The sequence below is a fragment of the Callithrix jacchus genome, chromosome 3 (genome assembly GCF_049354715.1).
Source record: "Callithrix jacchus isolate 240 chromosome 3, calJac240_pri, whole genome shotgun sequence".
Taxonomy (NCBI): Eukaryota; Metazoa; Chordata; class Mammalia; order Primates; family Cebidae; genus Callithrix; species Callithrix jacchus.
This window is the reverse complement of record NC_133504.1, coordinates 82,024,916-82,038,966: the sequence shown is the minus strand read 5'-3', so window position 1 is coordinate 82,038,966 and position 14,051 is coordinate 82,024,916. Positions and strand designations below refer to the sequence as shown.

Here is a 14,051-nt window from a genome sequence, read left to right as displayed (position 1 = left end):
ATATTAAGGGAAGAGTTGTTTTTTATGTAAATGAGTTTATATTTACTGTATACTTCAAAGTACTTATTTGATATGTTTCTTAAGTACCTGTTTTGTTATTGCTATTGATTCAATATTCTGTTTTAATTTTTTGCTATGATTTCTAATGATAGTTGGAAGTAAAGTATTTTGCTTAGTGGAAAATGTGTGGGATTACAAAACAGTCAGAGACCCCAGGTTCAGTTACAGCTCCCAAATTAATCCTCTGAAACTTTAGCCAAGACGTTCTCCCTTTCTAGGCCTAAATTTGCCATTTATTGAAATTAGGTATAACATGTAGTGGTCATTGAAAATATTCAAATGAGTAATGGCACTTTTGAGCCTGATAAGATTATAAGCAGATTTGTGCTGTATAAGTTTATACTTGTGCTACCTTTCTACCAAAGTTCCCTTTCTTCAGTATCCTTCCAATTTTTGCTCATGTGAGCTTCTCAGTGAGGACCTCTCTGAGCAATTCTGCTGAAAATTCAGTTTCTGCTTCTCTGCACCTTCATCCTTCCTTGTGATTGTCATTTCTCCACACTTCTTACACATTATTTTATTCTCATACATACTTTATACCTTTGTACAACACAGAATATAACATGAATGATATATCTGGAGCACATCTACCATGCAGCTTGTCATGATTTGAATATTAGCCACAATGACAAATTGAACTCAGAATAAAACTACTTTTATAGAGTATATTGTTAAACCAGCAATATAAAAGGTATTCATGTGCAAGGGGATAACTCATTGACCTCTTTTCTCCTTCTAGTGACACAAATGGAATTCAGTTAATCTTGGCAGCATAAAAAGAATAAGAAATTTAAAAGTTAGAATAGCCCTGAACTGGGGCTTGGCTATACATAGAGATGATCCTGAAGGACTTCTCATAAAAAAACACATGAACTAATTTAGAAAAAAAAAAATGATGTAAGATATTTTGAGAAAGCAATAGTATCAGGCCTGCATATAACCTGACACCTATTAAAATTTGCATGGAATATTAAAAAGACAAAAACTTTCACAAACTCATAAAACTAAATGTAAGAGTTTTCAACCTTAGCACCGCTGACATTTGGGCTGGAAAATTCTTTGTGGTGAGGTGCCATCTGTTCATTCTAGGATGTTTGGCAGTATCCCTAGTCTTTACCCACTAGATGTCAGTAACACTCTCACCCTACCATTCTCTGCACACAAGTCACATCAACCAATAGTGTCTTCAGACAGTCCCAAATATCTCCTGGGAAGCAAAAATCACCCCTGGTTGAGAACCCTTGCCCCATAGCCATAAAAAGCAAATAGAGAGTTCGTTGTAACAAGCAGATGCAAGATGCAAGCTAAGTAAAAATCTACAAAGCATGAGAAAAGGAAGTAAATCTATAACCCTTGGATGAAAATACATATCTGAAATGTTAATAAGCATTATAGCTTTACATTTTTCTAGTTAATATAAATTAAATATAAAATTTACCTTTAGGAGAGAAAGAAGATACCAAGAAAGTAATAGTACCTAACATTATAATAAATTAATATCAAAAAATGTAATTAAAAGAAATAATACTCAGTGGGATGAGTAAGCTAACCTTAGAATTTAAAAAAGTTATTAACTTCAAAAGCCCTTGTACATGTAGGAATATGGTATAAATAAAACATTTTAAAAATATAAGAAGACATCAGCAAATATGGATGAAAAGGAAAATTTAACACATAGCACTCTGTATTTGATAGAAAAATATTACAACTTGGGGCTGAGGCAGGAGAATCACTTTAATCTGGGAGGCAGAGGTTGCAGTGAGTTGAAATTGCACCACTGCACTCCAGCCTGGGTGACAGTGTAAGACTCTGTCTCAAAAAAAAACTAAAAAAAAATAGGACAATTTGTTATTAATGGAAACCATAGAACAATGAAAGTTGAATTGATATTTTAAAAATCTTTTCTACAAATAAAGATTGCAAGATTTTTCACTACTTCAAATATTAATACAATTTACTAAAGTTGACTTAAAGTTGGAAAAAAAAGAAATCTAAAATAAATGTCTGTGCTCAATTATATGTAAACATTACAACTAAAAAGATCACAATCTTTAAAAACATGAAATAAACCTAAAAAGTAATAGCAAAGACAAAAATAATATCAAAAAACAGTGTATCAAAACAGAGAAGACACAAACGAGACTCCAACTCTCTTGAAGTTTCAGCAAGACAAAACACAATGCCGAAATGAAAAGTCTGCGGAGCGAATAATAGCGTGACTATTGTTTAACATAGTTCACTGCCTATGTATCACATGCTAGGTATTACATATAAATTTATTTAATCTTCAAAATCACCAGATGAAGTAAGGTGTCTCAATGCTGCCACATTACAGAAGACTGATATTTACTAAAATGGGTAAATGAAAAACAGCACATTTGGTCCTTGTTTGCATGAAGGAATGGATGGGTTCAGAGAGTAAGAATCAGAGATTTCTCTGAGATGTGCTGCATTTAAAGTGCATTTGCACTGCTTTCTCCTTTATCCTGGAGAACTTTTCTCTCAGATTTGTATATCACTCACATCCTTACTTTAGTCACCTCTTCATAGGGGCTGTACTGAACACCATATTAAAAACATCACCTCCTGCCACCCTCTTACATGATTTCATTTTTCTGTATGTATATACCGTGCTAAGCAATTGAGGCAGGGTCTATATCTGATCCATGTTTCATGCCCAGCACCTATTATAGTGTGTAAATATTACTGAGTAAATATTATTTACCTAATTAATTAATGAATAGAGAGAGGACGTGATAGAACATTCTAGAAGCAAATACTGGCAAAAATCAGGAAATCCAATCGTGGACGTCAGTGCTGCCTGTGATTCCACAATCACAGACATGATCCAGCCTTCTGATGTGAGTGGCTCAGGGCCATGCATTTGGTGATTTTATCTGGGTAATTAGGGCCAAGAGGGGGTAAAGGGAGAAATCTGAGTTTTAGCAAAAATCATGCAACATTTAGCCAATCCCACAAAAGTAGGGATTTTAAATTGTGTGTACTGGTCAGTAAATTTTGATCTCAATGCTGTACTAACGGAAAATATTTTTTATGTGGTGTGGTAGAAGATGATTCTTCATATCTGCTGCTTCCAGAAAGCTGTAACATTCAACACTAAAAATAAATTATGTCCTTAGCAAAAAAAAAAATGTCTGACATCCATTTAAGGAAAAAAATGTTATTGTTTTAACTTATCTTAAATTATGTATTATTTTTTGCAGCATGGACACAATGGCTTTTTACTGATGTGGCTTAAATCCTGCAGTAGAAAACATCATTTGATTCTGAAGCTCACTGACTTTCTTGTTATTGTCTCTTATTAGTATATAGTTCACTGCTTTCCCTTTTGAGCATTCTGTGTGTTTTTTGCAGATGAATTCTATTTTAATTGTCTTGGACCAAATCAGCTCATACCTTAATGAAACCCAGAGGAATATTTAGTCATTGTTGCTGTATACAACAGTGATCTGGTTAACTTTGAATCAGGTTAAATGTTATTGAGCTCAAAGAGTAGAAATTTATTAAGTACTATACTATAATATAACATAACATAATATAAATGCCACCTGATACTAATACAATCACCTTAATGGGAATTTCATTCAGTAGTTTTAATTTTGAAATTTGCTCTTTTGCCCTTGTTATGTGGAATGACTGGTCTTTGCTCTTCTCATGGAAAATTTTCTTGCATGTGTTTCCTAGGTATTTATTTGAGTGCTTTATTTGTTTCCAGAACATATTTATTGTTGCTTCCTGATTTTTTGTGTCTTCTCCTTTCCTATATTTTGTTTTATGGACTTTATATTTAAAATACAATAAATCTTATCTATTATGTCTCCGGCATTTAACACATTGTTTTGTTAATATTATTGCTGAAAAATATTAAGCCACAATGTGATAAAAATGGCTGATGTAAGCATTAGAAATCCTTCAGTTAAAAATTATTTCTAATTTATATTTACTGCTATGATATGAAACTGCAAAATTATCTCAATGTCTGAATTTTACATTAAAAAAAGAGACTCACACAAGAAATTATATATCTTAAGCCAAACAGTCTCAGAGCATGGATTTGAATGTCATTTTATTTTTGATATGATTCTCTTATCCTACCAGTTGCTTTTTATTCTATAGCACCAGATCAAAACAAATCATTCATCACCACCATCAAATCACACCTGCATATATGTATATAATAATTAAGAATGAGCTACCCCTCATCTTTTAGCTGTAACTTTCAGTCAAGACTCGATAATGAGAAATGCTTGAAAATTTTCTCTTCTCACGTGGACTCCAATATAGCTAAATAATTTCTATGGTGAGATGAATATGTTTCAAATTCGTTCAACTCTTTTGGCTGGAATAAAATTGCTTCAGAATCTGTTAGCCAAAATAATCTTCCAGTAAAATAAACATAGTGAAGAATGAAAGGAAAAGACTTCATTATAATTGGAAGTGGTGACAAGAATTGAAAGACCTATATATATGATTTTCATTTTCTTCTTATGTTCATCCGTAGGAGTCAAAAGGAAGAACTTTAATAGGATTCTGTAAAATACTTTAAGTGTTCCTGAATGTTGTATTCCAAAGTTGTTCCTTGGGGAGCTAATGAACTTATTGCCCTCTGGGGCCTTCTTTACTCAAAATATTTGCTAGAGATTTTGGATATAGTTAGGTCCTTGAACTCAAAGTGACTTCTGAACACTCGTGATGTGACGATGACATAATATTTAACCTTACTGAGCTCCAGTTTCTTCATATATACAGACCTTAAAGTATTTTCATAATAATTAAGTCAGATAAATTATGAGAAATTCCAAGTACATAGTGAAAGTTTCCTACTGCAAAATGATATTCTTATTTTAATGAACATTCTGCATAATTCAGAGCAGTAATATACAATGTGGCCAATTAGCAGTTTTCACTAGACTGGCATGGAAATAATATTGTCAATAGATGCTTTAAATGAAGACTATACCATCACAGATTATATAAGAAATATTCCTACAGGAGGTGGGTACCAGCTTAGCTATTGCCTCATAAGATAGAATTTATCTTGAACTATGATTTTGTCAGAGTAGTACAAACTTCTGATCTGATTATTACCCTGAGAATTCCTCTCTCAGGGTGATGACAGATGTTATGCTCACAAAAATTTATGTGTAGTTTTTTCAGTTCACAAATTTCTAGTCAGTGTGGAAAGCCAGCTTAATATCACAATGTTATTTAGCAAACTTCAAATCACAATGAGGGCAGCTAGTTTTATAAACCGAACATTAATGATATCAAAATATGAGTGCCTCCATTACTGTCCTTTCAGAGGACCAGGATGCCCATCCCAATTATCAGGGAAACCTGCTCAAAGTTAAATCTGACATCTTGATCCAAGCATCTGACCCAAATCTCTCATATTAATTATAATCATCTGGGGAAACATATTTTCCTGCTTTGAAACTACCACATGACCATGAGTAGTAAACTAAAATAAATAACAGTAAAATAAATAACAGTTTTAAAAGAGATAAAAATGTTTTTGGGTTTTGAAAAATCTTATCAACAAAGCTTACAAGAAAATAATATTTTCCAAAGAAATAAAATATTAAAATACAGTGGGCATGTAACCGCAAGCAAAAGATAATGCATGTGAAAATGTGTAATATTTACCTAAAACTGGTAATTATTTAAAAAATGTATTTTGTCAGTAAATGGAAAAAGATTTTGATATTTCCAAATAGAAAATTAAGGCTACATATTTATCTCAACATTTTAAATGATTTAGTTAATGAGGAGATAGCATGATTACTTAAAGAGGAGTTAAAAGCAAAATTATAATATGGACATGTAAAGAAAATCCTGCAAGGGAATTCATAAAATTCACTGTTATCAGCTATTCTGTCAAAAATTATAAGTGATCATTTATATTTATATTTCAGATACAAATTTTAACTCTGATGTGATATAATTCCAGTATTTAGAGATTCACTTCTGCTGTATTATGTTGCATATGAAAAAATAAAGTAAGTCAATAGGACTAAACAGAAAAGTTGGACACAACACCTATATATTTTGTTTTCCACATATGGAGACGGCTCTAAACTTTGCAGCACGTTACATATATATGTTTAAAAAGTGAAATAGATCAGTTATACCTTAGTATTTTAGTTTTGGAATGACAGAACATGAATTTAATCTTTGAAGGCAAGGGACATGGGACCTAGGTGACACATTTTTTTTTTTTTTACATTACCATTAAGGGTAAGATAGCAGGCAGTAGGAAATGACACTGTAGCAGTGTAACGTTAAAGTACGTAAGCAGAGAGACCTATGCTAGTCATACCTTATACTACTAAAGAATATTTAAGGAAAGAAAGGAAAGGCACAGGAAATCTAAAAGAAAATATAAAGGAAAACACTTTCCTTCAGGAATTAACCATATGGTTGATCACTAATCAACCATAATATCCTAATGTAACTTGTGCTGTCTTTTTCCTCATATATGTGATGAAGGCCTACAATAATACAAAAAAAAAGTACTGTTTGTGAACACTCACTAAGAACCACACACTATTTATTATAATTCACTCATGCAATCACTCTTCAAAATAAACTTCTTCATTTTGCAGATGGTAAAATGAAAAGTGCAGTACTTTTTTTAAGGTCTCAGAGCTAGGAAGCATAGGGGACAGGCCTTGGAGCCCCGTGGCATGACTCAAAAGCCTATGCTTGGACACTACACAATGTAGACAGATTTTTTTTCTTCCTTTTCTTTCTTTCTTTTTTTTTTTTTAACTGTACTTTATGTTCTGGTGAACATATGCAGATCATGCAGGATTGTCGCATAGGTACTCACATGGCAATATGGTTTGCTGCCTCTATCCCACCATCACGTACATCTGGCATTTCTCCCCATGTTATCCTTCCCCCACCTCACCATTCCCTGCTGTCCCTCCCTTGGATCCCCCAACAGACCCCAGTGTGTGATGCTCCCCTCCCTGTGTCTCTGTGTTCTCATTGTTCAACACCCGCCTATGAGTGAGAACATGCAGTACGTGATTTTCTGTTCTTGTGTCAGTTTGCTGGGAATGATGGTTTCCAGATTCATCCATGTCCCTACGAAGGACATGAACTCATCATTTTTTATGGCTTCATAGTATTCCATGGTGTATATGTGCCACATTTTCCTTGTCCAGTCATCTATGGGGCATTTGGGTTGGTTGCAGGTCTTTGCTGTTGTAAACAGTGCCACTATGAACATACGTATTCATGTGTCTTTTTTTTTAATGGTAAAAACATATACATATATTTAGAATTAGCCAGCTGGACTGTTTAGATGATCCCAAATTTGTTTGCAACATCCAAAGCATTGTAATCAGGAGCCAGTGGAACATATGCCTTCTTCTCTCCATCAGGCCGAATCAGGGTGTTGACCTTGGCCACATCAATGTCATAGAGCTTCTTCACAGCCTGTTTGATCTGGTGCTTGCTGTCTTTAACATCCACAATGAACACAAGTGTGTTGTTGTCTTCTATCTTCTTCCTGGCAGACTCAGTGGTCAGTGGAAACTTGATGATCGCATAGTGGTCAAGTTTGTTTCTCCTGGGGGGCGCTCTTCCGAGGATATCTGGGCTGCCTCCGGAGTCGCAGTGCCTTGGGCCGCCGGAAGGTGGGTGACGTGCGGATCTTCTTTTTTTTGTGGCTGTGGACACCTTTCAACACTGCCTTCTTGGCCTTTAAAGCCTTCGCTTTGGCTTCGGCTTTAGGAGGGGAAGGAGCTTCCTTCTTCACTTTCAGCACCATCTTGTGAAAAATTGCGTGCGTTTTTATAACAGAAAGATTTATAATCCTTTGCATATATACCCAGTAATGGGATTGCTGGGTCAAATGGAATTTCTATTTCTAGGTCATTGAGGAAGTGCCACATTTAGACAGTTTCTTAGATTGCTTTCCCATCTGAGTGCCAATACTTCCATGATCCTGAAGACAAGTTACAATATACATTTTATACTGGTGATCTTTAGCTCGGAAACAAGAGATTAATGAGAAACTACAGAAATGTTATGATTTATTTTTACAAATGCTTTCCATGTGGTCACAATATGCATATATATCTTGGATATCAATGACCTCTGAAATGCTAGAACAAAGACTAGATTATTCATACACATTAATGAATACTCTTGCCCTAAGCATACCAAACTATATGAATTTGTGCTAATTTAATTCATATTAATTATGTATTTAATTTCACATCCATTCCTATGAATTCAAAGTGAAAACAATGAAGGCAATTCTGAAAACTATAAATCACATTTATAAGAAATCAGTTATCAGATGCCTGTTTAGAGCTCTGACACATTTCATAAAATGCTTTTTTAACATAGAGTTGAATTTTCCTTGTCTATAAAGTGTAATAGAGGAGGTTAACTCTTCTGTTTCCAATTCTTAAAAACAAAACGAAGTACATTTTACTCAGCTTCTAATTACCTTGTATGCCATTGGTCTGAAAGAATGTATTAACAAGACCATATTCATTATAGCCTAATATCTCACTGTCAACTCATTAGTGGCTAACAAACAAAATCTGAAAAATAAAAAACGGATTCACTGATAACTTCACCTTACCTATTGTTCGACACTAGTCTAAAAAAACTGAACAACTGGCTCTTGAATGTTGACTGGGTAAACAATGAAATGAAGGCAGAAATAAAGAAGTTCTTTGAAACCAATGAGAATGAAGACACAACATGCCAGAACCTCTGGGACACATTTAAAGCAGTCTCTAGAGGAAAGTATATAGCAATAAGTGCCCATATGAGGAGAATGGAGAGATCCAAAACTGACACCCTATCGTCAAAATTGAAAGAGCTAGAGGAGCAAGATCAAAAAAACTCAAAACCCAGCAGAAGTTAAGAAATAACTAAGATCAGAGCTGAACTGAAGGAGATTGAGACACGAAAAACCCTTCAAAAAATCAATAAATCCAAGAGCTTGTTTTTTGAAAAGATCAACAAAAGAGACAGACCACTAGCCAGATTGATTAAAAAGAAAAGAGAGAACAACCAAATAGATTCAATAAAAAATGATAAAGGGGAAATCACCACAGATTCCACAGAAATTCAAACCATCATCAGAGAATATTACAAACAACTCTATGTGCATAAACTAGTAAACCTGGAAGAAATGGATAAATTCCTGGACTCCTGTGTCCTCCCAAGCCTAAACCAGGAGGAAGCTGAAACTATGAATAGACCAATAACAAGGTCTGAAGTTGAGGCAGCAATTAAGAGCCTACCACACAAAAAAAGCCCAGGTCCAGACGGGTTCACAGCCGAATTCTACCTGACACACAAAGAGGAGCTGGTACCATTCCTTCTAAAACTATTTCAAACAATCCAAAAAGAGGGAATCCTTCCCAAATCATTTATGATACCATCATCATTCTGATACCAAAACCCGGCAGAGACCCAACAAGAAAAGAAAACTTCAGGCCAATATCCATGATGAACATAGATGCAAAAATCTTCAATAAAATATTGGCAAGCCGATTGCAACAGCAAATCAAAAAACTTATTCATCATGATCAAGTAGGATTCATCCCGGGGATGCAAGGCTGGTTCAACATAAGCAAGTCTATCAACGTAATTCACCACATAAACAGAACAAAAAACAAAAACCACATGATTATCTCAATTGACGCAGAGAAGGCATTTGACAAAATTCAACAGCCCTTTATGCTAAAAACCCTCAATAAACTCGGTATCGATGGAACGTATCTCAAAGTAATAAAAGCTATTTACGACAAACCAACAGCCAATATCATACTGAATGGGCAAAAACTGGAAGCATTCCCTTTGAAATCTGGCACTAGACAAGGATGCCCTCTTTCACCACTCCTGTTCAATATAGTACTGGAAATTCTAGCCAGAGCAATCAGGCAAGAAAAAGAAATAAAGGGTATTCAAATAGGAAAGGTGAAAGCCAAATTGTCTCTATTTGCAGACGACAGGATAGTATACCTAGAAGACCCCATCACCTCAGCCCAAAAACTCCTGAAACTGATAAGCAACTTCAGCAAAGTCTCAGGATATAAAATCAATGTGCAAAAATCACAGGCATTCCTCTACACCAATAACAGACTTAAAGAAAGCCAAATCAAGAATGAACTGCCATTCACAATTGCTACAAAAAGAATAAAATACCTTGGAATACAACTCACAAGGAATGTAAGGGACCTCTTCAAGGAGAACTACAAACCACTGCTCAACGAAATCAGAGAGGACACAAACAGATGGAGAAACATTTCATGTTCATGGTTAGGGAGAATTAATATCGTGAAAATGGCTATACTGCCCAAAGTAATTTACAGAATCAATGCTATCCCCATCAAGCTACCATTGACTTTCTTCACAGAACTGGAAAAAACCACCATGAACTTCATATGGAACCAAAAGAGAGCCCGCATAGCCAAGTCAATTCTAAGCAAAAAGAACACAGCGGGGGGCATCACACTACCGGATTTCAAACTATACTACAAGGCTACAGTAATCAAAACAGCATGGTACTGGTACCAAAACAGAGATATAGACCAATGGAACAAAACAGAGGCACCGGAGGCAACACAACATATCTACAACTATACAATCTTTGATAAACCTTACAAAAACAAGCAGGGGGGAAAGGATTCCCTGTTTAACAAACGGTGTTGGGAAAACTGGCTAGCCATGTGCAGAAAGCAGAAACTGGACACCTTCCTGACACCTTACACTAAAATTAACTCCAGATGGATTAAAGACTTAAACATAAGACCTGGCACCATAAAAACCCTAGAAGGAAATCTAGGCAAAACTATTCAGGACATAGGAGTAGGCAAGGACTTCATGAACAAAACACCAAAAGCATTGGCAACAAAAGCCAAAATAGACAAATGGGACCTAATGAAACTCCACAGCTTCTGCACGGCAAAAGAAACAGTCACTAGAGTGGATCAGCAACCAACAGAATGGGAAAAAATTTTTGCAGTTTACCCATCTGACAAAGGGCTGATATCCAGAATTTACAAAGAACTCAAACAGATTTACAGGAAAAAAACAAACAAGCCCATTCAAAAGTGGGCAAAGGATATGAACAGATACTTTATGAAAGAAGACATATATGAGGCCAACAATCATATGAAAAAATGCTCATCATCACTGGTCATCAGAGAGAGGCAAATCAAAACCACATTGAGATACCATCTCACAACAGTTAGAATGGCGATCATTAAAAAATCTGGAGACAACAGATGCTGGAGAGGATGTGGAGAAAAAGAAACACTTTTACACTATTGGTGGGAGTGTAAATTAGTTCAACCATTGTGGAAGACGGTGTGGCGATTCCTCAAGGCCTTAGAAATAGAAATTCCATTTGACCCAGCAATCCCATTACTGGGTATATATCCAAAAGACTATAAATCGTTCTACTATAAGGACACATGTACACGAATGTTCATTGCAGCACTGTTTACAATAGCAAAGACCTGGAGTCAACCCAAATGCCCATTGATAATAGACTGGATTGGAAAAATGCGGCACATATACACCATGGAATATAATGCAGCAATCAGAAATGATGAGTTTGTGTCGTTTGTAGGGACATGGATGAATCTGGAGAACATCATCCTCAGGAAACTGACACAAGATCAGAAAATGAAACACCGCATATTCTTATTCATAGGCGGGTGATGAAAAATGAGAACACATGGACACAGAAAGGGGAGTACTAAACAGTGGGGTCTATTGGGGGGAAAAGGGGAGGGCCAGTGGGAGGGGGAGGTGGGGAGGGATAGCCTGGGGAGAAATGCCAAATGTGGGTGAAGGGGAGAAGAAAAGCAAAGCACACTGCCATGTGTGTATCTACGCAACTGTCTTGCATGCTCTGCTCATGTACCCCAAAACCTAAAATCCAATAAAAATTAAAAAAAAAACCCTATATTTACATATTGCTTTCCCACCTTTATTCCCATATTTGCTTTAGTCTTAGAGCTATAATAAAATATATTGTGTATCAGTAAAAAAAAAAAATAATAATAATGTACTAAAAGTACAGTCAGAGTATTTCCTTATTTTATTCTCACGTCACTAGTTTCATTAAATAATACCCTGTGCCCAAGCAGCTATTTTAGCCATTGGTTATCCACAGAGCCTTTTGCTTCAGCCATTTTGATGGTGTTATATAAGTGAGTGTATTTGTGGACAATTAAGAGGAAAGTGAGTGAAACAGAGTGAAGAGTGGGTAGGTAGCACCTGTTTCCTTCCAGAACCTTAGCCAAGGCTGGAGCCTCAATTTGAAGAGCAAAGCATGTAATGAATAAGTATAGTTTGGACAGGGTGTTTTCTGGTGACAAGTTTTGCTATAGATGCCAAAAAAAGAATGGCATGAATTTAGAAGATACTATTTCATTCAATTTTGACATTGACATCAACATTGCTAAGTAACTTCCAGGTGAGCAGCAGATGGCAATATTATCCATGAGGTAATTTCAGGTTTTCACAGTAAGGAATTGTTGTGTTAGCACCTAAGATGAACAGGAAGAACATGGCAGATGCCTTTTGTTGGAGTAGGTGAGAATAACCAATTGATTGCTTTGTGATCTTATAAGTTATTCTTTTGGCACTTTCAGAAATAGATATGAGGAGATGTCATTAGAAAATGAAGATTTTAACGGTCTACATATGCCAGTGGGAAAAGTAAAATGCACTTTAGAAAATTGACACTAATGTGACTTCCTTTGATTTCACTGGGTGTTGAGGTCTGAGAACACTGAAGTTTCACTTATTTAAAATCACTTGATAGATATCTCAAGAGTCACATTTATAATTTGAGGTATGTAACCCAAGTAAACTGAGCATTGTTATCAGTTTGAATTGATAAATATAATATCTGAAAATTATCTTTTCATGATTGAGATAGTTATTACTAATTTTTTCTTTCATCTTGACATAATACCTAACTAAGCAATGACTGTCATGTTCTAGTTTCATCTCATCATTCTTGCTAAATATCTTGGTCATAGTGAGTTGTATTAGTATACCTGATATGCTATGCAAATGTATAGTGTATCATAAAAGGGAAAGAAAATATATCTTTTCACCATTCGTTCATTCATTTTTCAGGATAAATATACAGATAGCAATAGGTCACTTTGTCATTTGTACACACGTCGCATATATGTAGGTGCTGTAGAGATTAAGTTTGTGTCTAAATTTTTTATGTTTTAGACATCTGATTACTATTATATTGGATGTAATGCCTTTTAAATATGTGATACAAAACGTGATTGTAGGCAAATTGCTAAGACAATTTTTTAGCTTCCAAAATTCCTTACAAGATTCTAGTTTTTATAACTTTGAAACATTATGAGCTTAAATTATCTTAGTTTTGGCCTTCATGCTATAGACGTATAATGTAATCATGTAATTTTAGTTAAATTATGCTATTTTGGTTAAGTTATATAATTATAATCTTTTGAATTCTTCATAACTACCAAAATTCCTGATTGAGATTTTAGCTAAACTTATAGATAGTTGGACTCCTATTTAATTGTTGATTATATCTTTATTTTTATTATTTAATATTTGCTAATTATTGTCAAGATAATATTCTCTATATGTTATATATATATTCATATAATAATTAAAACCTACTTTCTTAAGTAACTGTCTATGATAGACTTTGTTCATATTCAATAATATGTAGTGAACACCTTTTCTAGAATCTAGGAACCAAATGTAAAACAAAAATGAACATAGCTCATGTCCTCTTAGAGCTTACAGCTGAGTAGGGATAGAAAGACATTAATTAAAATACCAAGTCTGAGAAATGTTAAAAGAAAGAAGCACAGGGCTATGAAAATATAAGGGGTTGGATCTAGTGATAAGTGAGGTAAAATATGTTTGAATAAAAATTAAGTAAAAATAGCTAACATTGAAAATCATTATAAGTAGAGAAA

At 34.7% G+C, this 14,051-nt stretch overlaps 1 pseudogene; it reads right to left on the bottom strand.

Moving 5' to 3' along the window:
- Positions 1-7,381: 7,381 nt before the first annotated feature.
- On the bottom strand, positions 7,382-7,861 carry LOC108590826 (large ribosomal subunit protein uL23 pseudogene; annotated as a pseudogene).
- Positions 7,862-14,051: the final 6,190 nt, after the last annotated feature.